Genomic DNA, 27,659 nt, shown 5'->3' on the forward strand with positions numbered 1-27,659 from the left:
ATAAGCAGTTAGAAAAAGGCTAAGTGCCTTTGAGGCCTACTGTGCAATTGGTAGAAAGATACCAATTATGCCAATTACATGAACGGTTTAATACCGTTGAGTAAAGGAATAATGGCCTGGCCTAATTGTGCAATGGTAAAAAGGTCATCATTATGCCATTTAGATGAACGGTTTAATACCGTTGAGTAAAGGAATAATGGCCTAATTGTGCAATTAGTAGAAAGGTACCAATTATGCCAGTTAGATAAAGAGTTTAATACCGTTGAGTAAGGAATAATGGCCTAATTGTGCAATTGGTAGAAAAGTACCAATTATGACAGTTAGATGAACAGTTAAAAATTGTTGAGTAAAAACGAAAGGTTAAACACTGTTGAATAAAAGATAATGGATTAGCTGTGCATTTGACATAAAAGTATTAAATATGAAAGTTAAATGAAAAGCCAAATACTTTGGGGTAGAAATAAAGAAATTGAAAAATGATATGAATGGCATATAAGTGATATGAGGGATGATATATATGTACATATCTATATATAATAAGGTACAACAATGCATAATAGTATGAAAGGATGTTATAAAGGAAAGCATAATCAGAACATATTGGGCATGAAGGATACCCAAATGAAATATAAAATGGTGTATTAATATTAATTAAGTGTCACCTTAATGATTATAAAAGATACATGATCAGTTAGCACCTCGGTGTAATACATGAATAGTAATTTCACATTTAAGTATACAGGGCAAATAAAGAATAAAGGAGGAAATATAGGAAAGGATAAGTAAGATAGGTATAATATGAAAATTCCATGATGGTATGAAAGAATTATGTTGACTGAGAATGGCTTATTTGGTCTTTATAAATGACAAAATTAAATTCTTTATTCAGTATTCTAAGATATTGTTGTATAAGTTGTAATATCATTGCAGTATCAGTCTCACTAAGTAATTACTTAACGTGTGTTTATTTCACGCGTAGGTAAGGCAATGATTAGTTGCATAAGGAGTGTGTTGCAGCAGCTTTCATCAATTAAAGGTAGACTCTCCGTAACATTACAACATCAATCTTTTTGAGAACTTAGTTGACATGTAATTAAATTATAGTAATATTTTGTAATGTACTAAAATGATAGTTTAGTATGTTGTCTATAAATATCGTATTTGTAGTTGATCAAATTGAAACAAATATTAGGTTTTCAAATGAAAAAGTTTTATAATGATGTGACCTCTGTATCTGGTGTACGGAAAGGTATACGGGATATGGTTGTTACAACTTTAAAGGTCCCAACTCTCTAAGCCAAGCATCGCTCTAGAAATTTATATGTTCACCGTTACCTAAATTCCACACCAGGCCTTGGCGAATCTCACTCCAAACTAAAGCAAGAGACCAGCCCACATACGAGAACAAATCTTCCTCTTATTGAAGCATAACTCACAACCTATATTTCGCCCGTAACACCCGACTCCAAAGATGATTAGAATTGTTGATGAGCTTAAATCCCAGTTTCATGAGGAAAGCAGCATTTCGATCATGAACTTTCCCAATGCCAAGGCCCCGACTCCCAAAGGTTGATAAACGTCATCCCATCGGACTAGGTTAACTCCATTATCATCAGTGTGCCCCCAAAAATTACGAATAAATTGCTCATTCATCTATCTCTTCGTAGGTTTGCATCGCATATGAAGGCAATACCAGATAGAACAGCTTAGCCATCACCAACGACCTGCTAAGGATAAAGATTTAGCTCGCCACCCTCTAATCTGTCCCGAACCTTCTGAACTATGTAGCTATAAGTGCCATATGTTACTCCGGTGCACAGCCGAACTCCCAAATACCGCCCCAAATCATCAACCGTTTGCAAATTGGAATCCATTACTGATGCTTTCCCGGATCCCTCTCTCACATTCTTTGAAAAGAATATAGTTGTCTCGGCTAGACTAATTTGTCCCGAGCAAGCACAAAAAATAGAAAGAATCCGTTGGATGACTGCTAGCTGCGACATTTAACTAATATGTCATCTATGCTTTCTCGGATCCCTCTCCCAACATTTTATTTTACTATTCTTAGTAATTTTGGAAAGAAAAATCTAACAATTTCTTTTTTTTATATTAGTAGTTGGATACCTAGTTTTTTTTTCAAAGTTTCTATTTAACTAACTTATATATTCTATCTTTTTGTTTCTATTATATTTGTTAGTGTTTGAGCGTATTTATATATTGCTTATTACCAAGTTTATTTTTACTTGTTTACAGGCTTTAGTTTGTAAATAATATTTAGTTACTTTTCCCTAGCAAAATTATTTTTTTCCTGCAGAATTTTACCTCTAATTTCCATCCAAAATAATTTATTATATTTTTAATATAAAAATTATTTATTTATATAAATCTCATCCATAAAGGTGGTAACTTATAAATATTTTTTTATTTTTAAATTCTATTATTTTTAACAATTATTTTCATATATAAATGTTTTTAAAAATTATTCTAAATATCTAATATCACAAAATTTATTTTAAACAAAAATATAATTATTCCTAGTTGTTTTAATCCTTCTTATTAATATGACCACAAAATTCAATTTTAGATTATGTGTTAAATCTTTAATAATACATTTAAACATTTGAATTTGATTAATTAATCGTTTTTTTTCTTTCTATATCTATACCAAATTCTAATTGTCCATGAGAAATTGTAATACATCACGTTGAAAGTATCTATAAAGGAAAATTATAGAATGCATGTCATTCACTGCAATTCACCATTAATTTTATAGGATAAATTTACAAATGGTCATTAACTATGTCAAAATTATCCTTTTAAACATTAACTTTTAAAAGCGACATATGAATATTAAATTCTATTTTGTTACAAAATGGGCACAAAACCATTAAGAAATATCTCATTTGACCCTTCAATTATAACTAAAATTTAATTTTACTCTGAATTTTAATTAAAATATTCTTATTAGGTTCGTTGAATTGAAAATAAAATAGATATAGATAAATAAATGTAACGCCATGGACTCCGGGTTAGGAGTTTGGGCTAACCCGAGATGGGCCTTGGATTAATTCTTTAGCTTGTAAGAAGCCTTGACCCAAGTATAAGAGGAATTGGGATTGGTTTAAGCCCAACAAGAAATAAAAATGATATTTTTAGTTTGAAGTTAGAATTAGAGGAACAAGGTATAGATTTTACCATTGTTTAAATTTAAAGTTGAAAATTAAAATTAGATGATACACGTCTGAACCACTATACCTCTTTTTCTTACCAACTCTTTCTTCTTCTTTTCTTTTCTCTTTATATTCTTCCTCAAGATAAGTTAAAAGATAGAAACTTTATAGATTTCCAAGTGTTGCAGGGAGAAGTCAAGGTAAGAATCACATCATCTTACCTCTAGCTTATTTCATGCTCCTAAACACAAGGTTTGGCCATGGTTTTAGAAAATTGGTTTTGTGAGGGTTTATGAAACCTTTGAATTTTAATCCAATTTTCAGGAGCTTAGACCTTTAAAAGTGTTTTTAAACCTTTCTAACCCCTAAATTCAGTTGGTAACCATTGCTTGATTCTTGTTACGAGAGAAGTTAGAGAGATCTCCAAAGCTAGGGGAAAGAAAAAGCTCACCTTGGGTTGAGCCATTGACATTTCCAACAGCCGAGATACTCAAGTAACTCTATTTTAACTCACTACACCATGTAGCTCATGCAGATGAGATTTTGTAAGTTGCATAGGCTTGAAGCATTTTCATGGTTGATTATAATTTGGGTGTTTCAACATGCATTAAGACCTCTTTATGATCCCTAATCATATAAACACTTAAACATCAGTTAGAGACCACGTTAGGGCTTTTGGGGTAGAAGATATGATTTTTCTTGCCAAACAAGGCACCCCGTAGCATAGTATCGATACCTTAAGAATAGTACGATAATTTTCTTCGGTTAGGCAAAAATCAAACGAGTTTTAAAGGGGAGTATCGATATGAGTATCGATACTGGGGTCCCGATTTCGATATTGAGCGTGTTGGTATCGAGATCACCAATCTAGTATGCAATTTTGGTACCGATACTCACCTAGAGTATCGATACCAAGGCATGGATATCAATACTACAAGGGTGGTATCAATACTGGTGGTATTTTTTAGAAACATCGAACCTAAATTTGGTATCGATACTCAAGCCAGTATCGATACCCCAGTGCCAGAGTATCGATATTCATCCAAGAGTACAATAATACCTTGCCAAAACAATATATGTCAGTCAGAGGGTATCAATATTAATAGGTGAGTATCAATACCAGTAGTTTAATATCGATACTGAGGAGTCACTATCAGTATTGACATACAATTTTGGATAATTAATGTGTGGAATAATAGATTAGACCCAAGGACCCTAAACACACTAGGATAATAATAATAAGACTTCAAGTAGTAACATTAATTAATATCAAAAATAATAGGAACATAATCAGCTAGGAATGCATAAAACTAACCTTGTTGACACTCGAGAAACATCCAGGACACCTGAGTTCCTCTTAGCATAATTATGATAGTCAGTGATATCCAAGTCAGTGCCAAGGAACTTCAGCAGCTGACTCGGTGCAGTACCCCAAGATTGGATAGAGTAAATTGGTTGTTGTACGTTTATGATGTAGCTCCATATCTCACCCTAGATACTCAAGGGTATCTCAAAAATACTAGAAGGGTGTGAGCTCCAAGATGCAGACCCTCAGTCGCACCATGATGCCTGCTCAATAGTAAAATTAGTACCTTGCATGTTCAGACCTGTGCCACTAGCCATCTCATTTAGTGAATGCATATAGTATAGTATAGTTATTAGTGAAACACTGAGCTTGTAGCTCAACGTTCAGAATGTTTCTGTGCGTAGGTTTTTAGGGGTAATTCGTGGGGAGTTATCGTCACCAACATTCCAGTGCAGCAGTTCATGCCATCATTGATCATCAGAGTACACCTTAAGTTATCTTTAGAGGGTATGTACTATTTATGGACCATAATGTGTATTCAGTCGTAACTTAAATTTATACTGTATTATTTGGATATATTTTTTGGAACTCCCCATTGTTTGGTAAACCCAGATTATTGTCATGTTTTATTGTATTATTATGGATGATCTATTTTCAATTAATTATAAAGCAGTTTAAAAAAATTTTTGATTCACTATTTCGATAGTCTCGTGTAATATTGTAATCCATGGATCTTCGGAACGTATTGGACTAGGGTGTTACAATAAATATCTCTTTTATTTTATATTATAATATTAAATTTGTACCATATAAATTAAAAATTATTTGATATGACATTATAAATTATGGATGTATGATTTTTAAATTACATTTAAATTTATTAAATAAAAGTTAAATGCTTAATCACATCATTAATAAAAAATAATTTATTATTTGATAATGTAATTTTCGGACGTAAAAAATTATCAATTTTTTTATTTCAATACAAAAACAATTAAATATAAATAATTTAAAATAATTTTGCTTAATAAAAAATTAATTTTTATATTTAAAAAATTCTAAAATTTAATTTTTTAGAATTACTACTTAAAATTTTGTAAATATTAAAGTGCAATTTTAGTTATAATTGAGGGCTAAATAAAAATTTTTCATTAATTTAGTATGTTATTCCCCTTATAACATTTAAGAATTGTATTTATTTTTTAACAAAGTTCAATGTTTAATGTTTATTTTGTAACTTTTAAAAATTCATGATAAACAAAATCAATTTAAAAATTTGTGACTATTTATGAATATTTCCCTATTTTATATTAGTGGTGCATTTCGATGCGTGTCATTAGTCGTGCATTTCAATGAATGTCACTCATTGTAGACTCATTCAGTAAATAAATTAATTTAAAAGTTTATTTTATTCATTATTGTTATTCACATATTTTCATAGAATAAACTCAATCATTTATGATTTTTCATAATTTGATACTAGAATAACAGTTAGATCTAAATACACTCCCTTTTGAACAACATTTCTTTATTAAGACCATCTATCATGTATGAGATTAGTTGTTTAGCTTTAACCTTACTAGTATATATTTTATGTGTGTCTTTTTATTTTAGTCGTGTTTTAATGTTTGCTTTTTATTTAGGAATTTTAAATAATTATCTTATAAAAGATCATATATATATATATATATATTTTTTCCGTTTAAATCTTTTTTTTTTTTGATAAGTAAATTTATTTCATCAAAAAGTAGCTTAGCTGCTACAAAGACCTGCCTCAAGCTAGATCAGTTCCCAATTTCTGTACAAGTATCTATTACCATCATCTTCTGTGTAAACTAAGGTTATACAATTTAGTTTTCACTGCCTCCTTAATTCTATTTACAGTTTCCTCACTTGATCTTGAAAGCCTCTGAAATACCTGAGGTTGTGTTCTTCCCAACGTGATACAGAAAACCAATCCAGACCAGCATTAGATTCGTACTCGGAGAGTTTTACCCTTCAAGTTTACAACCAGCCAATTGAGATGCTGGTCCCAACCATAAGCAGCACTTCGAATCCCACATAGACCTAGAACAATATTCCAAACTTCCTTAGTATAGAAGCAGTCTGCAAATAAGTGATCACGCGACTCCAAACCAAAACCACATACAATGCAAGCAACATCAATAACCAAGCCAAAACGAATAAGCCTGTCTCTAGTTGGCAGCCTATCGAGGATGGCCATCCACAAAATTAAGGAAAATTTAGGAATGTGGGAAGGGAACCAAATGATCTTGTGCCAACTCACATTCTCCCTGCTGATTCTAATACTACCCCATATCCATTTTCCTTTAATCAGGCTCAAATTAGCACCAGGGGAAAAAATCTACTCGCATCATCTCGAAGCCTCGGTAATTTGCTTAAAATCCAGCTATAGTGAGACTTACAAACAACCTCCCAATAACTTTCTCATTTAAAACAATAAGCTTGTACCGAGGCGATCCACAATGAACCTTCATTTTCCAAGATGTTCCTAATTAGCATCAGGCAATAAGATTTACTCCAAAGAGCAAGGTCCCTAAGTCCTAGTCCACCCTCGGACTTCAAGGAACAGATCTGACCCCAGCCTATACGGGCTCCTCTGGCCGAGATGTCGCAACCTTTCCAGAAAAAACACATGCATAGTCTCTCTACATCCCTTATGACTTATTTAGGAATGATAAGCTACCAACACCAAAAATTAAAGATACTAAAGAGGACAGACTTTACAAGCTGCAATCTTCCTCCAAAACTTAGCTTTTTGTTGGACCATTGGTTCAATTTATCCTTAATTCTCTCCAACAGGGCAGTGCAGTCCTTACTAGTGAGTTTGCGAGTGACTAGGGGAACCCCTAGATACCTGACAGGAAGCTGTGTCACTCTAAATCCAGTGGCTAATCGAATCTGATCAATAGTGGTTTGATTCAAGCCACACACAAAGAATTCAGTTTTCAAAACATTCAACTTGAGCCCTGAAAGTTCATAGAACTTTTCTAAAGTACTTTTGACTCCTAGCACAGACTCAAGGGAACCATGACAGAATACTAAGAGGTCATCCGCAAAGCAAAGATGAGTGAGTTGAATTCTTTTGCCTTTTGGGTGAAATTTGAAAATTCCCTTCATTGCAGCAATATTCAAGAGATATGACAAAACATTCATCACAATGACAAATAGGTAGGGTGATAAGGGATCACTTTGCCTAATCCCCCTTGCACATTTAAAATAACCCACCAAGCTGTCATTCAAAGAGACAGAGTACATAGGTGTAGTAATGAAGACTTTGATCTAATTACATAATTTTTCAGGAAGTCCCATTGCTCCAAGAACAGTCAGCAGAAAATCTCAATTGACAGAGTCAAATGTCTTCTGTAGGTCTATTTTAATAGCACATATAGGAGAAAGACTTTTCCTAGAACAACCCTTAACCACTTCCTGAGCTAGCAATGTATTATCCACAATATTCCGACCCTTAACAAATGATGTCTGATTCTGGGAAATCATTCAGGGAAGTAAGGGACAAGTCTATTGACAAGAATTTTGGTTATTGTTTTATAGACCATAGAACAACAAGATATGGGTCTAAAATATTTTGTCAAACAAGTATTTAAAGAGTTAAGAATCAACACTAAAGTTGTAGCATTGAAAGCATGCAGCAAGCAAGAAGTTTGAAAAAAGTACCTCGCAACAGAAATAAAGTCACTTCCAGTAATGTCCCAAGCGGCTTTAAATAAACCAGATGTAAAACCATCAGGACCTGGGCTTTTGTCCTTCCCCTGTCTAAATAAGGCCTCATTAATCTCCAAATCACTAATCTCCTTGATGAGGAAAGAATCAGCACCGACAGGAAAAGAATAATTCAATAATTCTGTCAAACTCTCAACAGGGGATCCCTTAACCAAATGATCAACTGAGCCAATAAGGTTAGTGAAAAAAATTCACTAACTCAGTAGCCATTCCTTCAAAGGAATCATATCTCTGTCCATCTTCACCCATGACAATTCTAATAGTATTTCTTTTCTTATTATCTTGAGTCATCTGATAAAAGAACCTGGTGTTCAAATCTCCCTCCCTTAGCCAGTGAGCTTTTGCCTTTTGTTTATAAAAACCAGATTCTGCTATCTCCAAATCCACTAATTCAACTTGAATTTTCCTCTCATTATCAATCCTTCTCTGATCAGGCTGAGCCAGGTTAAAAATTTGAATATGTTCCAATTCAACCCTCTTGCCACTTACCCTGCCAGAGATATCAGAGAAATGCTCTTTGTTGAAATTCTTAAGAAGAGGTTTAAGCCTTCTCAACTTGAGGAACAAGCAACTCATGGGATTATCACCACATTTCCCCTACCAAGAGTCACTACCAGTAGCCATAAATCACTCATGGCCAGTCTAACAATTAAAAATTTTGAAAGGTCGAGGTCTCTTGGTCAAAACTCCCTTGTGAGTCTATAGTAAAGCAAGACAGTGATCCGAGACTCCCTGTGCAGCAGATTCAACGAACTATTCAGGATGATCTAACAACCATTTATCATTGACAAGAATCCTGTCTAATTTGCGCGCCAAGTACGATTCTTCCTGCTTGTTGGACTATGTGAATATAGGCCCAAGGAACGGGTGATCCATAAGGTCAAGGCTTTCCAAGCAATCTTGGAAGTCTTTCATATCTGGGGTGCAATGAATACCCATTATATCGAAGTCAGAGCTCTCCTCTGCTTTGGCTATGATGTTGAAATCCCCCCGATAACCCAAGAGGAGGATCCAATTTCATTCCCAACAGAGCTAAGATGATCCCAAAGACCCCTCCTAGCAACTCCATTATTGTAATCAAATACCCCTCCTAGCAACTTCGTTTAAATCTTGTTTGATCCGTTTTTGTAGGTTCTGATAAATCTATAGTATCATCTTCTTATGTTGAAGATAATTTCTCTTCATTATATGTATCATGGCTATTAGTATTTATAACTTTTAAATCTTTTAAGTTGGCAGTTTTCTTTTATTTATAGGTGTGTCGCTCATCTCTTTTTTTTCGTCTTTGTTGATCAGCGGTAGCACCAAATTTAATGTTGGTTGTCGACCGTCTGTTTCTTTATTGTCTTTTTCTTTTTTATATCATATCTTTATTTTATTTTGTTTTTTATTTTCAATTAGTCATCTTCTATTAGATGTTTTCATCTGCCTTTATGGATGTTTTCTTATGCTTTTTGGCATGTTTTTCGGTTCTTTGGCCCTTTTTTCATTTATACTTTTTCTAATAGTTGATTTGACATCATCATGATTGATCAAGATGTCTCTTATCTGATATTTTGTTGATCTTCCTTGCTTTTGACCCTTAGATTGGATATGGATACCCAATTTGCATTCATGAATAAATTTCCACGTCGCCCGATTTTGATTTGTGGTTTGTCAGTAGTCTTTTAATAGTTTGGTCCCCTTTTGTGGTTTATTTATCGATGCGATTAGATCTGTTTGTATCTATCTTTGTTATAGTTTCTTGGTTAGATTTAATCTTTCCTTGTATGTTCATTATGTGATATTAAGTTGCTAGTTTTATTTCAACAATTCTATGAAATTTTTCTAATTATGTTCATAATTTATAATTGTGACTGTAAATCTTTATTGTAATTTGAGATATTTTATATTTTGATTAAAATTAGTTGATTTTATCAAAAAAGATCTTTTAAGTTGTCAAAATTACTATTACTGTTAGTGTTGTAATATCATAATTTAACGTATAATGATAGTTAAATAAGTAAAAAAAATCTTTATATTCTTCGAATTTTTTTTATCTGAATGGATCTTTCGAACCTACTCTCATTAGTTGATTGATGATAAGATTCCTATATGTGCATTATCTTGGTTTGACTCATTGTGTTCATGTATATTTTGCTTTGGACATTATCACTTAATTTCTCATCAAATTATTATACTAGATTTTCAAATAATATATACTTTTGTGATTTTCTTATAACTGCCCTCATACTATTTTGCTCTTCGTTTTTTGTTACAAATATAATAATACAATGTTGCATCTCATTGTTTAATGCACTCAAGGACGGATATAAGATTTTATGATAAGGATCGAACTTCTAAAATTTAAGAGATTACGAATTAAAAAATTTTAGTAGATAAAAATAGATTTTCAATATAAAAAAAATTAAAATTAAAATATATAATAATTTTAAATTTTTAAAGAAACGATTGTCTTTCCCGCCCTCTCCTATTCATGTCTGAATACACTGCAACCATTTGTTTCTTGATTTTCCTCTATTTTTTTATTAAAAAAATGAATTATTACAAAATTAATATAGGTAGCACCTTGTTGTCTTAAAATATTTAAGTCAACTTATGATCGTGAAGCGTCCATGTGAGACCATGTTGATACATGGCTAATTTCTTGGTGGGTCATAAGTTTTACGAACTTTTTATAATGTCGGTCCATCTAAGCGACAAAATAATTCATCTCAAAGTATATACTACTTAATCTATTAAACTTTGCCCTTTCAAAATTAAAAAAAATAAAAAATAAAAAATAAAAACTTTGTTATGCAATTATCCAATGACACGAATTACCGCGTGGAACTGGACGACAGTAAAAATGCGTAACAAATGAATTGGTCGGCGGTTAGACAAGACATGTGGGCCCACTTCTAGAATCTAGTAGCCGTTAAGATGTCGTAGTTAGTTCTTTGTTAAGCTTTTAACAAATGAACGGCGTTTGAACAAGTGTAATGATTAACAACGATTTAATAATCATTATCTTCAAGGGAGTTCTACCAAAAAAAACCGCTTTTTATTAACAAAAAATCTTAAATCATAACTTGGCATTTTACCCAAAAACACTCAAATATTAAATATTACATATCAAGCATTGTTTTCCTAAATTTTAACGATCTAACACTTTTTCTGACGGAGTGATAATAAGACGCGTTACACGAAATGCTCATTTGCTTACGTGGACCGAAGACACATCTCCTGAAGCACATTTTTAGGAGAAATGTTGATATGACACCCACGTCGGAATACACATTTTAAGATGTGCCTTTAAAGGGTTTTTTTATCACATTAGAGGCATGTTTGGAGAGCAATCTTCCCTAAAAGCATATTAAAAAAATATACTTAAAAATTTGTAAAATTACTGATGCAGGGGGATCCGAGACAGATGATGCTGAGCTGTCAGATTGCACGTTGATGGCGCTGAGATACCATGAGTTGGCAGATCAGCGCAAAGGCGGGAATTGATTGTGACATGTTCCTCATTGGGGTCGTTTTGAGTATGTTTCAGTCTTTTGGCCATAATTTTGGCTACAGATGTCAGAATCGCGCATAAGACCCCAATCCGGAAAGCTCTTTTCGACGCGCACGCTCTCCACATTCCATGTGGCCTTTTTTTCAACCTCAAATTCTGACGTTTTCCCCTCCGAATCACTAGATTTAGTTATTTTTTACTATTTATGGTAATATTTCGATTGTTAATTAGGAAGTCAATTTAAATCCGATTTAGGCCGTCATGATTTTGTTTTGCATAATGGGTATCTGTTTCGTGGATTACAATTGTGCATTCCAGATTGTTCATTGAGGCAGCAAATTATAAGTGAACTCCATAATGAGGGACACTTTGGCCGAGATAAGACATTGGCCCTTATCTCTTCTGAATTTTATTGGCCCAAGTTGACTAGTGATGTGGCCCATTATGTGGACCGTTGTTATGTGTGCCAGCGGTCTAAGGGAGTTCTCACCAATGCGGGATTGTACACTCCCTTACCTGTTCCTGAAGCTCCTTGGTTCGATGTCAGCATGGATTTTGTACTAGGCTTACCCCGCACCCAAAGGGCCTCTTATTCTATCTTTGTTGTGGTTGACAGGTTTTCTAAGATGGCTCATTTTGTAGCTTGCAGAAAGACTATGGATGCTGACCGGATTGCCCATCTCTATTTCAAGGAGATTGTGCGTTTACATGGTGTTCCTCGATCCATCACTTCAGATCGTGATACTAAGTTCATCAGTCATTTCTGGAAGAGCCTGTGGGGGAAACAGGGAACGCAGTTGAATTTCAGTAGCGCCTACCACCCCCAGACGGATAGCCAGACTGAGGTGGTGAACCGAAGTTTGGGAAACCTTTTAAGGTGTTTGGCAGGAACGAAGCCGAAGCAGTGGGATTTGGCATTGCCTCAGGCAGAATTTGCCTACAACAGATCAAAAACAGAACCACAGGTTTAAGCCCATTTGAGATTGTCTATGGTCAGAACCCATCCGGGGTGTTGGACTTAGCCCCTATTCCACGTATAGGACGTTTCAGTCCTAAAGCATATGAGATGGCAAAGTATCTTCGGGGTATCCATGAGCAGGTGAAACAGACCATTCATGAGAGCAATACCAAGTACAAGACTCGGGTCGACAATCATCGTCGTCAGGTACTTTTTGATGTTGGTGATTTTGTTTGGGCTGTATTAACTCGTGATCGTTTTCCTGTTGGTGAGTATAATAAGCTTAAGGATCGGAAGATTGGACCTTGTGAGGTCGTGCAGAAGATCAATGATAATGCTTACAGGTTGCGACTTCCCAGTCACTTGAAGACTTCTGATATCTTTAATGTGAAGCACCTGAGTCATTGTTTTGTGGATCCTGATGACACTACTCTGAACTCGAGGACGAGTTCTTTCCAACCTGGGGTGACTGATGCAGGGGGATCCGAGACAGATGATGCTGAGCTGTCAGATTGCACGTTGATGGCGCTGAGATACCATGAGTTGGTAGATCAGAATCGCGCATAAGACCCCAATCTGGAAAGCTCTTTTTGACGCACACGCTCTCCACATTGAGCTACGCTCCATGTGGCCTTTTTTTCAACCTCAAATTCTGCCGTTTCCCCTCCGAATCACTAGATTTAGTTACTTTTACTATTTATGGTAATATTTCGATTGTTAATTAAGAAGTCAATTTAAATCCGATTTAGGCCGGATTTTTGGGAGATTGCTTATTTTATTTCGAATTTCAATTTAGAGTGATTTTCGGGATTTTGCTATTTTTGGCAAAATTCGAATAAAGATGATTTTTTTACTATAACAGTCCGGCTTGTGGACTGCTTTTTGCATGGTTTTTGATTTTATAATATTTTATTAAACCATAGAGACTTTTTTCTCTGGTTTTTGGGCGAATTTTCTCTTGTGAATCGTCTGTCGGAGCTAGCCTACAGGATAATCACTATTCTGTCTGGCGTCAGTTGGTGTCAGAGCTTCAACATCTTCTTGGGAAATTTCACCAGTTTCAATGGCTGGAGGTCGTGGTCGTCGTGAGCAGGTTCCGAATGAGGAAGCCCAACACCGTGATCGCAGCGTTCAGGATGTGATGATTGCGGATTTGCAGAGGCAAGTCGCAGAATTAACCAGCGCCTGGCGGCGCAGGATTTCGAGGATCGTGAGGCCTCTGATCACGATACCAATTCCACTTTCGAAAACCCATATCACAATCGCGCAGGATTCCGGGGCGCAGGATTCCGGGAGCACCGTGGTCGGGAGAAGCGTCATGGAGACCTCGGTTTTCGGGTCAATCTCCCTGAGTTTTCTGGTACGTTACAGGCCGAGGGATTCGTGGATTGGATTAATGAAGTGGAGCGTATTTTTGAATATAAGGAAGTCCCCGATCGTGTGAAAGTGAAACTGATCGCCATCAAACTCAAGGGCAGAGCATCTGCGTGGTGGGAACAGTTACGACGTTCACGAGAAAGACAGGGCAAAGCCAAGATCACTGATTGGGAGAAGATGAAAAAGAAGATGAAGGGCCACTTCCTTCCCTTCGGCTACACGCAAACCTTATTTCAGCGACTTCATGCGTTGAGGCAAGGCGTGCGATCAGTCGATGATTACACGGAGGAGTTTTACCAATTGGTCGCCCGAAACGATTTATCTGAGATGGAGGAGCAGATGGTGGCGCGATATTTGGGGGGTTTACGCCAGCCCTTGCAAGATGTCCTCAGCCTTCATTCATTGTGGAGTGTTTCGGAAGCATACCAGCGTGCACTTGCTGTTGAAAAACAGCAAAACAGGAGACCAGTGATCAGGAGCGATCACAACAGTCGACCAGTTCGCCCTCAAGAGTCTCGTCCTGCTCAGCAGCCACCGCAGGGTAATTCTAACCCTACTATTAGATGTTTTCGTTGTGGTGAACAAGGGCATAGGGCGACTGATTGCAGGAAGCCTGCTAGTCAAAAGGGCAAAAATTTGTTGATTGAGGAAAACGTGGAAGACGAGACTGAGGAGATTGGCGAACCTGTGTATGACGATGATGAGACTGATGATATGCTGTATAGAGATGGTCATGAGACTCTGGTCGTTCGTAAGAGTCTACTTACCCCCAAGGTCGATTCAGGGGACGATTGGTTGAGAACCAATATTTTCCACACGACTTGCACAGTTGCAGATAAAGTCTGCAAAATGATCATTGACAGCGGTAGTTGTGAGAATGTAGTGTCCGAGGAGGTTGTCCAGAAATTGCAGTTGAAGACGGACCGTCCATCCTAAGCCATACAAGTTGTCATGGCTAAATAAAGACAGTGAGGTAACAGTTGATAGGCGATGCCTCGTGTCTTTTTCAATTGGTAGAAAATATTTTGATAATGCCTGGTGTGATGTTGTGTCTATGGATGCGTGTCATATATTGTTGGGTCGACCTTGGCAGTATGATCGCAGTGTCATTCATGATGGATGGAAGAATACATATTCCCTTAGCATCAAGGGAAAAAAGATTGTGTTGGCACCCCGGCGGGAAGGACTTACTCCTACCCCAGTAACCCATAATACTAATTTGCTTTCTATGTCCAGGTTTTTAGATGAGATTGAGCATGGCGGCGTGGTATATGCCTTGCTACCTTACGAGAACAATGCAGTAGACGTGGATACAGATTTACCAGTAGAGGTGCAGCGGCTGCTAGCAGAATTCTCTAACTTGATGCCAGAGGATCTTCCTCCTGGACTACCACCTATGAGGGATATTCAGCATCAAATTAACCTTGTTCCTGGGTCAAGTTGCCAAATCGACCAGTATCGCCTCAATCCCAAGGAGGCCGAAGATTTGCAGCGACAGGTGGAAGAGTTGTTGGAGAGGGGCTATATCCGAGAGAGTATGAGCCCATGTGCAGTCCCTTCTCTGTTACTGCCAAAGAAAGATGGTTCTTGGCGTATGTGTGTTGACAGCCGAGCGATCAACAGAATTACAGTGAAGTACCGGTTTCCAATTCCCCGTCTAGATGATATGTTGGATCAGCTATCTGGTTCTAAGATCTTCTCAAAAATTGACCTTAAGAGCGGTTACCACCAAATCAGAATAAGGCCTGGAGATGAGTGGAAGACGGCGTTTAAAACGCCACAAGGGTTGTATGAGTGGATGGTCATGCCTTTTGGGTTATCCAATGCGCCCAGTACATTCATGAGATTTATGCATCAGGTCTTGCGGCCTTTTATGGGGAAATTTGTTGTAGTTTACTTCGATGATATCCTCGTTTATAGTCCGACATGGACTTCACACTTCGATCACCTCCGTGCTGTTTTTGAGATGCTGAAAACGGAGTGCTTGTTTGTCAATCAAAAGAAGTGTTCTTTCTTCACTACTTCTGTGACTTTTCTTGGTTTTGTTGTGTCTACTGATGGTGTTCATGCAGATCAGTCAAGATAGATGCAGTCTTGGAGTGGCCCAGACCAAGAACCTTACATGACATCCGAAGTTTCCATGGCTTGGCGTCTTTTTACCGTCGATTCATTAGAAATTTCAGTACTCTGATCACCCCTATCACAGAGTGCCTCAAGGGGCGTGATTTCCAGTGGTCTGAGGAGGCAGAGGCCAGTTTTCAACTGGTCAAGCAGAAGATGACCGAGGCTCCAGTTTTGGCACTTCCAGATTTTGACAAAGTGTTCGAGGTAAATTGTGATGCATCTGGCGTTGGCATTGGTGGTGTTCTGAGTCAGGCAGGTCGTCCGGTTGCTTTTTTCAGTGAGAAGCTATCGGGATCAAAGAAAAATTATTCCACTTATGATCTGGAGTTCTATGCCATAGTTCAGTCCCTGAAGCATTGGCGTCACTACCTAGTACAGAAGGAGTTTATTCTGTTTACCGATCATGAGGCCTTGAAGTACATCAATGGCCAACACAAGTTGAGTAGACGTCATGCCAAGTGGGTAGCATACTTGAAAGAATTCACTTTTACGCTGAGGCACCAAGCAGGGAGTTTGAACCGCGTCGCAGATGCCCTGAGCCGTCGTACCTTACTTCTCACCACCATGAGTACTAAAGTTGCAGGATTTGAGACGTTCACAGATATGTATGCAGCTGATCCTTCCTTTGGAAGGATATCTCAGGAGGTAACTGAGGGTCACCGTCATGATTTTGTTTTGCATAATGGGTATCTGTTTCGTGGATTACAATTGTGCATTCCAGATTGTTCATTGAGGCAGCAAATTATAAGTGAACTCCATAATGAGGGACACTTTGGCCGAGATAAGACATTGGCCCTTATCTCTACTGAATTTTATTGGCCCAAGTTGACTAGTGATGTGGCCCATTATGTGGACCGTTGTTATGTGTGCCAGCGGTCTAAGGGAGTTCTCACCAATGCGGGATTGTACACTCCCTTACCTGTTCCTGAAGCTCCTTGGTTCGATGTCAGCATGGATTTTGTACTAGGCTTACCCCGCACCCAAAGGGCCTCTGATTCTATCTTTGTTGTGGTTAACAGGTTTTCCAAGATGGCTCTTTTTGTAGCTTGCAGAAAGACTATGGATGCTGACCGGATTGCCCATCTCTATTTCAAGGAGATTGTGCGTTTACATGGTGTTCCTCGATCCATCACTTCAGATCGTGATACTAAGTTCATCAGTCATTTCTGGAAGAGCCTGTGGGGGAAACTGGGAACGCAGTTGAATTTCAGTAGCGCCTACCACCCCCAGACGGATGGCCAGACTGAGGTGGTGAACCGAAGTTTGGGAAACCTTTTAAGGTGTTTGGCAGGAACGAAGCCGAAGCAGTGGGATTTGGCATTGCCTCAGGCAGAATTTGCCTACAACAGATCAAAAAACAGAACCACAGGTTTAAGCCCATTTGAGATTGTCTATGGTCAGAACCCATCCGGGGTGTTGGACTTAGCCCCTATTCCACGTATAGGACGTTTCAGTCCTAAAGCAGATGAGATGGCAAAGTATCTTCGGGGTATCCATGAGCAGGTGAAACAGACCATTCATGAGAGCAATACCAAGTACAAGACTCGGGTCGACAATCATCGTCGTCAGGTACTTTTTGATGTTGGTGATTTTGTTTGGGCTGTATTAACTCGTGATCGTTTTCCTGTTGGTGAGTATAATAAGCTTAAGGATCGGAAGATTGGACCTTGTGAGGTTGTGCAGAAGATCAATGATAATGCTTACAGGTTGCGACTTCCCAGTCACTTGAAGACTTCTGATGTCTTTAATGTGAAGCACCTGAGTCATTGTTTTGTGGATCCTGATGACACTACTCTGAACTCGAGGATGAGTTCTTTCCAACCCGGGGTGACTGATGCAGGGGGATCCGAGACAGATGATGCTGAACTGTCAGATTGCACGTTGATGGCGCTGAGATACCATGAGTTGGCAGATCAGAATCGCGCATAAGACCCCAATCCGGAAAGCTCTTTTCAACGCGCACGCTCTCCACATTGAGCTACGCTCCATGTGGCCTTTTTTTCAGCCTCAAATTCTGCCGTTTTCCCCTCCGAATCACTAGATTTAGTTATTTTTTACTATTTATGGTAATATTTCGATTGTTAATTAGGAAGTCAATTTAAATCCGATTTAGGCCGGATTTTTGGGAGATTGCTTATTTTATTTCGAATTTCAATTTAGAGTGATTTTCGGGATTTTGCTATTTTTGGCAAAATTCGAATAAAGACGATTTTTTTTGCTATAACAGTCCGGCTTGTGGACTGCTTTTTGCATGGTTTTTGATTTTATAATATTTTATTAAACCCTAGAGACTTTTTTCTCTGGTTTTTGGGTGAATTTTCTCTTGTGAATCGTATGTCGGAGCTAGCCTACAGGATAATCACTATTCTGTTTGGCGTCAGTTGGTGTCAGAGCTTCAACATCTTCTTGGGAAATTTCACCAGTTTCAATGGCTGGAGGTCGTGGTCGTGGTCGTCGTGAGCAGGTTCCGAATGAGGAAGCCCAACGCCGTGATCGCAGCGTTCATGATGTGATGATTGCGGATTTGCAGAGGCAAGTCGCAGAATTAACCCAGCGCCTGGCGGCGCAGGATTTCGAGGATCGTGAGGCCTCTGATCACGATACCAATTCCACTTTCGAAAACCCATATCACAATCGCGCAGGATTCCGGGGCGCAGGATTCTGGGAGCATCGTGGTCGGGAGGAGCGTCATGGAGACCTCGGTTTTCGGGTCGATCTCCCTGAGTTTTCTGGTACGTTACAATCCGAGGGATTCGTGGATTGGATTAATGAAGTGGAGCGTATTTTTGAATATAAGGAAGTCCCCGATCGTGTGAAAGTGAAACTGATCGCCATCAAACTCAAGGGCAGAGCATCTGCGTGGTGGGAACAGTTACGACGTTCACGAGAAAGATAGGGCAAAGCCAAGATCACTGATTGGGAGAAGATGAAAAAGAAGATGAAGGGCCACTTCCTTCCCTTCGGCTACACGCAAACCTTATTTCAGCGACTTCATGCGTTGAGGCAGGGCGCGCGATCAGTCGATGATTACACGGAGGAGTTTTACCAATTGGTCGCCCGGAACGATTTATCTGAGACAGAGGAGCAGATGGTGGCGCGATATTTGGGGGATTTACGCCAGCCCTTGCAAGATGTCCTCAGCCTTCATTCATTGTGGAGTGTTTCGGAAGCATACCAGCGTGCACTTGCTGTTGAAAAATAGCAAAATAGGAGACCAGTGATCAGGAGCGATCACAACAGTCGACCAGTTCGCCCTCAAGAGTCCCGTCCTGCTCAGCAGCCACCGCAGGGTAATTCTAACCCTACTATTAGATGTTTTCGTTGTGGTGAACAAGGGCATAGGGCGACTGATTGCAGAAGCCTGCTAGTCAAAAGGGAAAAAATTTGTTGATTGAGGAAAACGTGGAAGACGAGACTGAGGAGATTGGCGAACCTGTGTATGACGATGATGAGACTGATGATGTGCTGTATGGAGATGGTCATGAGACACTGGTCGTTCGCAAGAGTCTACTTACCCCCAAGGGCGATTCAGGGGACGATTGGTTGAGAACCAATATTTTTTCACACGACTTGCACTGTTGCAGATAAAGTCTGCAAAATGATCATTGACAGCGGCAGTTGTGAGAATGTAGTGTCCGAGGAGGTTGTCCAGAAATTGCAGTTGAAGACGGACCATCATCCTAAGCCATACAAGTTGTCATGGCTAAATAAAGACAGTGAGGTAACAGTTGATAGGCGATGCCTCGTGTCTTTTTCAATTGGTAGAAAATATTTTGATAATGCATGGTGTGATGTTGTGTCTATGGATGCGTGTCATATATTGTTGGGTCGACCTTGGCAGTATGATCGCAGTGTCATTCATGATGGATGGAAGAATACATATTCCCTTAGCATCAAGGGAAAAAAGATTGTGTTGGCACCCCGGCGGGAAGGACTTACTCCTACCCCAGTAACCCATAATACTAATATGCTTTCTATGTCCAGGTTTTTAGATGAGATTGAGCATGGCGGCGTGGTCTATGCCTTGCTACCTTGCGAGAACAATGCAGTAGACGTGGATACAGATTTACCAGTAGAGGTGCAGCGGCTGCTAGCAGAATTCTCTAACTTGATGCCAGATGATCTTCCTCCTGGACTACCACCTATGAGGGATATTCAGCATCAAATTGACCTTGTTCCTGGGTCAAGTTTGCCAAATCGACCAGCATATCGCCTCAATCCCAAGGAGGCCGAAGAGTTACAGCGACAGGTGGAAGAGTTGTTGGAGAGGGGCTATATCCGAGAGAGTATGAGCCCATGTGCAGTCCCTTCTCTGTTAGTGCCAAAGAAAGATGGTTCTTGGTGTATGTGTGTTGACAGCCGAGCGATCAACAGAATTACAGTGAAGTACCGGTTTCCAATTCCCCGTCTAGATGATATGTTGGATCAGCTATCTGGTTCTAAGATCTTCTCAAAAATTGACCTTAAGAGCGGTTACCACCAAATCAGAATAAGGCCTGGAGATGAGTGGAAGACGGCGTTTAAAACGCCACAAGGGTTGTATGAGTGGATGGTCATGCCTTTTGGGTTATCCAATGCGCCCAGTACATTCATGAGATTTATGCATAAGGTCTTGCGGCCTTTTATGGGGAAATTTGTTGTAGTTTACTTCGATGATATCCTCGTTTATAGTCCGACATGGACTTCACACTTCGATCACCTCCGTGCTGTTTTTGAGATGCTGAAAACGGAGTGCTTGTTTGTCAATCAAAAGAAGTGTTCTTTCTTCACTACTTCTGTGACTTTTCTTGGTTTTGTTGTGTCTACTGATGGTGTTCATGCAGATCAGTCAAAGATAGATGCAGTCTTGGAGTGGCCCAGACCAAGAACCTTACATGACATCCGAAGTTTCCATGGCTTGGCGTCTTTTTACCGTCGATTCATTAGAAATTTCAGTACTCTGATCGCCCCTATCACAGAGTGCCTCAAGGGGCGTGATTTCCAGTGGTCTGAGGAGGCAGAGGCCAGTTTTCAACTGGTCAAGCAGAAGATGACCGAGGCTCCAGTTTTGGCACTTCCAGATTTTGACAAAATGTTCGAGGTAAATTGTGATGCATCTGGCATTGGCATTGGTGGTGTTCTGAGTTAGGCAGGTCGTCCGGTTGCTTTTTTCAGTGAGAAGCTATCGGGATCAAAGAAAAATTATTCCACTTATGATCTGGAGTTCTATGCCATAGTTCAGTCCCTGAAGCATTGGCGTCACTACCTAGTACAGAAGGAGTTTATTCTGTTTACCGATCATGAGGCCTTGAAGTACATCAATGGCCAACACAAGTTGAGTAGACGTCATGCCAAGTGGGTAGCATACTTGCAAGAATTCACTTTTACGCTGAGGCACCAAGCAGGGAGTTTGAACCGCGTCGCAGATGCCCTGAGCCGTCGTACCTTACTTCTCACCACCATGAGTACTAAAGTTGCAGGATTTGAGACATTCACAGATATGTATGCAGCTGATCCTTCCTTTGGAAGGATATTTCAGGAGGTAACTGAGGGTCATCGTCATGATCTTGTTTTTCATAATGGGTATCTGTTTCGTGGATTACAATTGTGCATTCTAGATTGTTCATTGAGGCAGCAAATTATAAGTGAACTCCATAATGAGGGACACTTTGGCCGAGATAAGACATTGGCCCTTATCTCTTCTGAATTTTATTGGCCCAAGTTGACTAGTGATGTGGCCCATTATGTGGACCGTTGTTATGTGTGCCAGCGGTCTAAGGGAGTTCTCACCAATGCGGGATTGTACACTCCCTTACCTGTTCCTGAAGATCCTTGGTTCGATGTCAGCATGGATTTTGTACTAGGCTTACCCCGCACCCAAAGGGCCTCTGATTCTATCTTTGTTGTGGTTGACAGGTTTTCCAAGATGGCTCATTTTTTTAGCTTGCAGAAAGACTATGGATGCTGACCGGATTGCCCATCTCTATTTCAAGGAGATTGTGCGTTTACATGGTGTTCCTCGATCCATCACTTCAGATCGTGATACTAAGTTCATCAGTCATTTCTGGAAGAGCCTGTGGGGGAAACTGGGAACGCAGTTGAATTTCAGTAGCGCCTACCACCCCCAGACGGATGGCCAGACTGAGGTGGTGAACCGAAGTTTGGGAAACCTTTTAAGGTGTTTGGCAGGAACGAAGCCGAAGCAGTGGGATTTGGCATTGCCTCAGGCAGAATTTGCCTACAACAGATCAAAAAATAGAACCACAGGTTTAAGCCCATTTGAGATTGTCTATGGTCAGAACCCATCCGGGGGTGTTGGACTTAGCCCCTATTCCACGTATAGGACGTTTCAGTCCTAAAGCAGATGAGATGGCAAAGTATCTTCGGGGTATCCATGAGCAGGTGAAACAGACCATTCATGAGAGCAATACCAAGTACAAGACTCAGGTCGACAATCATCGTCATCAGGTACTTTTTGATGTTGGTGATTTTGTTTGGGCTGTATTAACTCGTGATCGTTTTCCTGTTGGTGAGTATAATAAGCTTAAGGATCGGAAGATTGGACCTTGTGAGGTCGTGCAGAAGATCAATGATAATGCTTACAGGTTGCGACTTCCCAGTCACTTGAAGACTTCTGATGTCTTTAATGTGAATCACCTGAGTCATTGTTTTGTGGATCCTGATGACACTACTCTGAACTCGAGGACGAGTTCTTTCCAACCCGGGGTGACTGATGCAGGGGGATCCGAGACAGATGATGCTGAGCTGTCAGATTGCACGTTGATGGCGCTGAGATACCATGAGTTGGCAGATCAGAATCGCGCATAAGACCCAATCCGGAAAGCTCTTTTCGACGCGCACGCTCTCCACATCGAGCTACGCTCCATGTGGCCTTTTTTTCAACCTCAAATTCTGCCGTTTTCCCCTCCGAATCACTAGATTTAGTTATTTTTTACTATTTATGGTAATATTTCGATTGTTAATTAGGAAGTCAATTTAAATCCGATTTAGGCCGGATTTTTGGGAGATTGCTTATTTTATTTCGAATTTCAATTTAGAGTGATTTTCGGGATTTTGCTATTTTTGGCAAAATTCGAATAAAGACGATTTTTTTTGCTATAACAGTCCGGCTTGTGGACTGCTTTTTGCATGGTTTTTGATTTTATAATATTTTATTAAACCCTAGAGACTTTTTTCTCTGGTTTTTGGGCGAATTTTCTCTTGTGAATCGTCTGTCGGAGCTAGCCTACAGGATAATCACTATTCTGTCTGGCGTCAATTACATTAGGTTAATATTTATTATTAAGTCTTATATTAATTAAGATTAGATATTTTTGATATGTTAATATATTTAAATACTTATTTTTTAATTATGAGTTCAAAATAAATATTGAACACAAAGAATAGTAGATAAACAACTACTCAAATAAACAATTGAGACTAATCCTATATGCTAGTCAAAATGTAATCACTTTTTCCACAATTTAAAGCAGCATGTAAGCAATTGAACATAAAAGAATGCAAGTAAAAGCAAACGACAGTTGTTCAAGAACTTCCAAATTACCTTGGTACTCGTTTTTGTTTCTAGTTTGTTTAAGTAGATGCTATCATTTTCTACCCTAGTACCCATAAGCAATTAATTCACAAGTACCTTTTCAGGTAGAAAATCATGTCACATACTAACGGCGAGAAACTAACACTCATTGTAAGACTTATGGATAAATAACAAAGGTAAATGCATACCTATATGGTATGTTTTTATGAGTTTGAAGATCCTATACATTTTAGCAAGGCCGTAATCAATGACATACACCTATTACAAAATCAATATGCTGATTAGTAGCAAGTCAAGACATATAGTTAATGTCCCTATGCATAACAAATATATACAGTTATAATGATATTTGTAATATACAATTATCAACTATTGATACAGGCAGGAGAAACTGAAGCAAACTTCAATACATAATCAGAACTGACCTAAGACATCAACATGCAATAATATTTGAATAAAGCTCAACATAAAGAAACACAATTAACCCAATAAGAGAATATCATGATAAACTTTTACTTTCCAACATGTTATTCCAATATCTCAATTTAACACTTAATTGAAATAAATAATTACATCATATTTAAGATGCAAAAATGTTTATGTGAAAATTTCACAAAAGAAAATCACACTGATGCATTCGCGATACAAGATCTTGTAGATGTAATCTCTTTAAACTTCTTGGTTACCATGTATCAAATACTGAACAATTGAAAATCACAATTTACACAAAAAATGATTAGCTTTTACTCAGGAAACATGATAATTTTTTAAAAACTTTCTTATGGAAGTCTGAAACTATTAACTGCTACAATTATGAGTGTGAATCATAATGTCTTATTATTGATGGATAATCTTAAGAACTACTTATCGATATTACAATGAAATATTTTTATTTTGTGTCACATAATTTTTTTGAACTCATAATTAAAAAATAAGTATTTAAATATATTAACATATAAAAATATATCTAATTCTAACTAATAAACCTTAATAATAAATATTAACCTAATGGAATTTGACAACAGTGTATGAGTGGATTCATTAGATATAAATATAATATAAAAAAAAGTTAATGTAACTTTTATTCCACATTGTCAAGAAACATAACCTAAACACTCCAATATGCCTATATAAACTAATATCATTAGACTCTTCAAATCACGAAACTAATATGCATTAAATTACATTGTTGGTCCCTATACTTTTAGTTTTTAAATTTTTTTAAAATATATATTTTTTAAATATGCTTTTAGGAAATCTGATGTGGCAAGAAAATCTCTGGAAGGCGCGCCCTTTGAAACGTGCCTTCCCACGTGGTGCCATGTTAATATTTCCCCTGGAAAGCACACACTAGGAGATGCGCCTTCGGTCCACCTAAGAAAATGCATGTTTAACGTAACACACCTTATTATCACTCTGTCTGAAAAATGTACTAGATCAATAAAATTTGGGGAAATGATGCTTAACGGATATTATTATAATATTTGGGTAAAAATACCCCATAACTTTAAGACAACAAAATATATAGGATAATAGGATATGACGTTTGAGATATACCTTTTTTATCTATATATTTAAACATTAAATATAATTAACATTCGATATGTTATTGTTTACTAGTGTTAAACATTCTCAAATTTGATGAAATTTGTAACCCCTAGACCCGACATGGACGTTATGCCCAAATCTAGGCGGTTACATATCTTATTCAGAAATTTCTTTTCATATTTAAAATAACATTCAAATCCATATACAATATAATATGAAATTAGTTATAAGAAAAGTTCATATGATAAACATCCATATATCAATATATACATGTGTCAGAAAAACCGTATAAAACATATACATAGCAAAATACCAGTAATACAGATATATCGAGACTGAAGCAAAAACAAGTGTCACCAAACTATAACAAAAAGATATATAGAGATATGCAGTGGTACAAAACTAGGAGTAATCGATCCTCCTGATGCCAAGTCTGTTAGCCTACGGTCTGCTACTATCTGAAAAGATTAAAATTTATAGAATGAGCTAAAAAACCTAGTGTGCTCCATATAGTGTATAAAAACATACAAATAAAATAATTAAAAAAACAATTTATTAAACATGTTTTAAAAATATGAACACTACCCCCATCCAATATCAGATAAATAATATTCAGAAAATCAGGTATCGCGTCGTAAAAATATTCAGTATTATCAGAAATATAAAACAGTTCAGATGAATAGTTTAAAACAGTAATGAAACACCATCAGGAAACACACATGTATCGGTCTGAGTAGTTTGAGAAGAAAGTCGATCACAATCAGCGGCAGCGCTAGATCCTACGAATCGGAAAAATTCATATCAGAATCCTAATATGAATAATAATAATAATAATAATAATAATAATAATAATAATAATATAATAATAATAATAATAATAATAATAATAACCCCTATTTAAACAATTTACAGATCTCTACGAGTAACTCTCAAGGAACGCACATCATACGAATCTGACGAACGGGAAGCACCGGATCTAACCGATCCTCAGTTGGGTAAAATACAAGTATCTTCATAACAATATATTCTCGAATCAATTCCATAATCAAATCTCAAATAAATAAGCAAAAATGATAAAAATATTAAGCATTTTTTAATTAACGGGCTCGATTCAGGGCTTTCGGGTCAGAATTTGGCAAAACAGATCACGTAATCAGACTCAGGACATCGAAAAACGTTGAGATGGAGGTTTTAAAAAAACGTCAACGTCGGTTAACGTTCAACGGTCGGTCAATGGTCAATAGTTGACCGGTGTGGTTCAGATCGCGTTGGGTGTGGCAGGCGGGTCGGATTGTTTCTAGAAACCCACCAGGAGGTGGACCTTCCCAAGCGCAGTGGTGGCATGTAGAGGGCACGTGCGGGGCCTTCGAGGGTCGAAATATTCACGGAAAAATTCATATATACTTTTTAAGGGTTTTGAGACACTTACTAAGCTTGGTTCACAACGATGAATGACGGAGAGCTCGATTTCAAAACGTCGTAAACTTTATCATCCTCACCCCCTTACACACCGGCGACAATGGAGACAAGATGGACATTGGTGGACTCAGTACAACGCAAGGAACACGATGGTGCAGGAGGTGTAAAAAATGAAGAAATGGTCTACGATAAAACGACGATTGAAGGTTTCCTTCGAAATGAGGAAAATTTGAAGAAAGTGAGACAATGAGTTTCCAAAAATGGAAATTGTTTAATTTTGGGTTTTAAACCCCACAAAAAAGAAAAATGGATAAATTACATTGTAGGTCCTCAGGTTTTAGTTACTTCTTGATTTAGGTATAAAGTTAACTAAAATTTCATTTTGGTCTCCCAAATTTAATTACGATTTCAATTTAGTCTTTAAAAAAAATTTAAGAAAATTTTAGGCCTTAATTTGGGGTGTGACAACTATTCCCCCTTAAAAGAAATTTCGTCCTCGAAATTTATCTGATGGAAATATATGCGGAAACTGAGCCTCCATCAACTCCAATGTCTTACAAGTAGCTTCTGAGGGGCCATGGTTATTCCATTGAACTTTAACCATCAGAATATGCCTATTCTGAAGAACTCTCTCATCCCAATCAAAAATCTGAACGAGCTCCTCCTCATAAGACAAATCAGGTCTCAACTCTACCTCCTCAATCTGAATGATGTGACCTGGATCTGGACGATATCGCCTCAACATGGAAACATGAAAAATATCATGAATGCAATTGAGTTGTGGAGGCAACTCAAGCTGATAAGCAAGAGGTTCGACTTTTTCATAATACGATACGACCCAATAAATCTCGGGCTCAATTTACCCTTATGTCCAAATCTCAACACTTTATTCCATGAAGATACTTTCAGAAAGATCTGATCCCCAACCTTAAACTCGATATCTTCCATCTCTGATCTGCATA

This window comes from Hibiscus syriacus, unplaced genomic scaffold (assembly GCF_006381635.1).
Source record: "Hibiscus syriacus cultivar Baekdansim isolate YM2019G1 unplaced genomic scaffold, ASM638163v2 tig00112965_pilon, whole genome shotgun sequence".
Lineage (NCBI taxonomy): Eukaryota > Viridiplantae > Streptophyta > Magnoliopsida > Malvales > Malvaceae > Hibiscus > Hibiscus syriacus.